We start from the raw sequence: 5,000 nt of genomic DNA on the forward strand, positions 1-5,000 counted from the left end.
ATAGATAGATAGATAGATAGATAGATAGATAGATAGATAGATAGATAGATAGATAGATAGATAGATAGATAGATAGATAGACGGACGGACGGACGGACGGACGGACGGACGGACGGACGGACAGACAGACAGACAGACAGACAAGTTTATTTCTATAGCACAATTCAGACACAAGGCCATTCAAAGTGCTTTACAGGGGGCAAGAAATACATCAAGATTAAAATACATCAAGTATAGAATACACATTAAAAAAGTGAGAAAAAAAAGTTGTACATAGCTGAAAGTAGGAAAGACACAAGATTAAAAATACCAATGCATTGAGGAACTGAGATCATAAAACCACTTCCGTCCACACCAAAACCTCTCTGGCCGACCCAGCCTTCTAAACCTTGAGTATTTACCACAGAACTTTGCCAAATAAAGTCTGTTTTGACAGAAGCATAATTACTACCTTGGATTAAATTCCCATGCCGACGTTTTTCCGGTCAGCTAAATGCTACGTTAGCTTTGGGAATGATTGATATTTGGTTAGTAATGTTGATTTAAAAAAAATAAAAAAAACGTTACCATATTATAAAGAGCATGACCTTTCTCTAACCATAACCGTGTGCCTTAGGTTACCTCGACATAACCATGAAAAAAAAACTAAAAATCCAGCTTTAAAGGTGCTAAGAGGAACTTTTAAACATTTCTGAAACAGTCTCAATTTTGCCTCTGTTGATCATAAATGACATGTCACAGCAATTGAGACCATCAGTTCAAAAACTTTTTTAATAATTTTTTTGCAGTGAACTGGGCAGCGTGTATGATTTCTATTCTGGTAGCTAGAGCCTCTTCATGCTTCATTGCTCTCCCTCTCCTGTGTGTGTGAGAATCCCTTATAAGGATTAGGCTATCGCAGGCAGGGTGTTACGGCCGGCCATCCCAGGCTCGTTCACCGGCCAGTAAACATTAAAATAAACCAGACATGAAACCAAGAATCGTTATTTAAAACAATAATGTAATTTATTTAAACCAATCCCACAACACAACTCAAGAAGGAGGCTGCAAAAGAAAAAGAGGTAAACGGGAGGAAGACCTGGGGAGGCACAGTTGGACTACAGTATTGCCCAGGCCTTCCTCCAACTAAACTATAACCCCGGCCCTTCTAAAAACTACGGTCAAAATAAAATAACACCACCTAGCAGGCAGCCCCCCATTAACTAAACAAACCATAAACTAAGGAAACCACAAGCAGCCGCAGCAGGTCAGTAGCCGACCGTCCTTTAAACTCTCCAGGATTAGCAGCACCTGCCCCCAATCAGGCCCCAGAACACCTGAGAGAGAGAGAGAATGGAGGAGGAAAGAGGAGGGAGGAGCAGAAAGGTGGGAGCGCGTAACACAGGGTCAGAGCAGACAAGGGAAGGGTCCGTCTGCAACATGACAGTGGATATAAACTGGAATATAATTTAATTGAATAAATACAGTAGCGACTGCAGGAACCTTATTTTAAAATATGGAATAGTCAAATGTCCAAGAGGACAGAGGGGCCGACCAGTAACCATGAGGTCTCTGGTTCCTCCTCCCAGTAACCATGAGGTCTCTGGTTCCTCCTCCCAGTAACCATGAGGTCTCTGGCTCCTCCCAGTAACCATGAGGTATCTGGTTCCTCCTCCCAGTAACCATGAGGTCTCTGGTTCCTCCTCCCAGTAACCATGAGGTCTCTGGTTCCTCCCAGTAACCATGAGGTCTCTGGTTCCTCCTCCCAGTAACCATGAGATCTCTGGTTCCTCCCTCCTCCCAGTAACCATGAGGTCTCTGGTTCCTCCTCCCATTAACCATGAGGTCTCTGGTTCCTCCTCCCAGTAACCGTGAGGTCTCTGGTTCCTCCTCCCAGTAACCATGAGATCTCTGGTTCCTCCTCCCAGTAACCATGAGGTCTCTGGTTCCTCCCAGTAACCATGAGGTCTCTGGTTCCTCCTCCCAGTAACCATGAGATCTCTGGTTCCTCCTCCCAGTAACCATGAGGTCTCTGGTTCCTCCCAGTAACCATGAGGTCTCTGGTTCCTCCCCCCAGTAACCATAAGGTATCTGGTTCCTCCCAGTAACCATGAGGTCTCTGGTTCCTCCTCCCAGTAACCATAAGGTCTCTGGTTCCTCCCAGTAACCATGAGGTCTCTGGTTCCTCCTCCCAGTAACCATGAGGTCTCTGGTTCCTCCTCCCAGTAACCATGAGGTCTCTGGTTCGATCCCCGGCACCGGACAGGAGGGTGTTAGTAGTACAACTTGTGGTGGCTGCTATTACATCTACGGTGCCACTGCCCACCATCTCTACCATTGTGTCCTTGAGCAAGACACTTAACCCCAAACTGCTCCAGGGGCGCTGTACTATGGCTGACCCTGCACTCTGACCCCCTCTGGAGTCTGTCTGTCTGTCTGTCTGTCTGTCTGTCTGTCTGTACTATGGCCGACCCTGCGCTCTGACCCCCTCTGGAGTGTGGGAACTTGAGAGGGGAGATGAGATAAGATGAATTTCAGTGTAAAAGAAAACTTAACTTAAAGCTCCCATATTATACACTTTTCGGTTCTATTATACACCATATTATATGGTCTTAGTGGTCCCTAATACGTTCTATTATACACCATATTATATGGTCTTAGTGGTCCCTAATACGTTCTATTATACACCATATTATATGGTCTTAGTGGTCCCTAATACGTTTTTCTTTAATTGTTTGCTGAAAAAAACTTTCAGATAATTTATTGTACTATGCTGATGTTCAGCTAATCTCACAATGGCCTATTTTTTAAAAAGAGCTGCAGCTCCCCTCGTAAATATACAATCTTTGAGCTGCCCCCGCCCCCTGTCCGGAAGCGAAGCCAGATACGCCTCGCCCTCTGTCTGTCGGGGCCGTGGACCAATAAGAAATAGGGGTGTGGGCTGCACAGTGGAAGCTTCTGGCTTTCCAGTTTGTGAGGTCAGAAACGAGGAGAATTCTGACTGGAGTATATTGAGGGGGAGGGGTGGGGGTTTCAGAAAGGGGGAGAGTGAGAAAAGGAGATATTGTTATTTGTTTTAATATTTTGGCAGTCTCTAGGCACACCGTGGACCCATGGATATGTTAGAACACATTTAAAAAGTGCATTTAGCTTAATATGTGACCTTTAACTAAAAGAGTAGACTTTTCCATGGGCTACAGTCACTTCATAAGGCGACTGTTTGAACAATAGTGCATCATTGCCCCCTTTGTTTACATGCCCTTTGATTTCATGTCCTGTTTACAGAGCCTAGGCTGTGTATTAACCTTGTTTACAGAGCCTAGGCTGTGTATTAACACCAGATACAGTAGGCCTACAGGTTGGAGATATTCACTGATTTTGACAGAAAATAATTTAGACAACCAGCGTTCCCCAGAATCACTGACTCCACTTTTAAAGGTGCAGTGTGTAATATGACATCATCAAGAAAGTTCTACAAAGTTCTAGAATGCAACGCTCCCTGGGTAACCCCACCCCTTTAGAATAATAACAGAAGCTACAGTGGCCTCCAAGGACAAGAACAATTCTAAATTTTAAACAATGCACATGATGACATTCCAACTATGACACTTTCAATATGGCGGCACTAGGCCTTGGTCCAAAATATGCAGAAATATGGACATATATGAGACCCTTTCTAAGGGAAAAAATAATAATTCAAAACATTTTTTTCAGCTATTATACACTAAATTAAATGTACTTATGGATATTATAATTACTTTCTACAAAATCTGCTAGGAAATAAAACCCACAATTCTACACACTGCAGTTTTAAAGGCCTGTTTGCATATCCTCTGTCTACATATGCAAATGTACCTGCAAAGTTATAATAAAATGGCACTAAAATTACTGTTTAAAAAGCGTGTTCTGCACTGTTTTAAATTCACATCAATATACACCATCATTGCATCAGCTTCTTGTCCTTAGACCAATCTATGGAAAAGCACTCGACATTGCCGGCTGAAATATCCTCGACTAATATCAAGTTTATCAAGCACACGTCCAGCTCTTATAAATAGTCACACACTTACAGTTGGTGTTTGGGTGTCACTAACCGGATCACGTTACCATCCGAAGCACGTCATAGACATAGTCCGAAATAGAAACCATTCTAACCGGGGTCGTTGGTCAGTGGGAAACGGCACGTGGCGTCTATAAAATGTATTTCTATACCGAGATTTAAGACGGGACATAAAACCGTTTGAAAAGTTTAACGGTGATGACGTCCGTTAAGACTTGGAGGTGACTTTAGCGATTTTAGGTATAGGCTATGACCTAAATACCTTCTCAAAGCCCCCACATATAAACTTGCTAAGTACTGCTTTTAATAGTGTGTGTGTGTGTGTGTGTGTGTGTGTGTGTGTGTGTGTGTGTGTGTGTGTGTGTGTGTGTGTGTGTGTGTGTGTGTGTGTGTGTGTGTGTGTGTGTGTGTGCACTGCTTTTAATAGAGCCTGTGTACTGTATTTTGTTTGTTATCATTTTAACTACCTGTCACTTAAAGCTACAGTGAGTAACTCTTTCACATTTTATAAACGAATGTCGGTTACATTTCGAGCCATCGCCAAATGGGTTGACAGAAAGTTGATTAAACCTGCAGTGTGTAGAATTTTGGGTTTTATTTCCTAGCAGATTTTGTAGAAAGTAATTATAATATCCATAAGTACAATTAATTCAGTGCATAATAGCTGAAAAAAAATGTTGAATTATTTTTTTTCCCCTTAGAAAGGATCTTATATATGTCCATATTTCTGCATATTTTGGACCAAGGCCTAGTGCCGCCATCTTGAAAGTGTCATAGTTGGAATGTCATCAGGTGCATTGTTTAAAATTTTGAATTGTTCTTGTCCTTGAAGGCCACTGAAGCTTCTGTTATTATTCTAAAGGGTTGGGGTTACCCAGGGAGCGTTGCATTCTAGTACACACACACACACTCACACACACACACACACACGCACGTACACATACACACACGTACACACACA

Source organism: Ammodytes marinus (assembly GCF_949987685.1).
Source record: "Ammodytes marinus genome assembly, contig: scaffold_68, whole genome shotgun sequence".
NCBI lineage: Eukaryota > Metazoa > Chordata > Actinopteri > Uranoscopiformes > Ammodytidae > Ammodytes > Ammodytes marinus.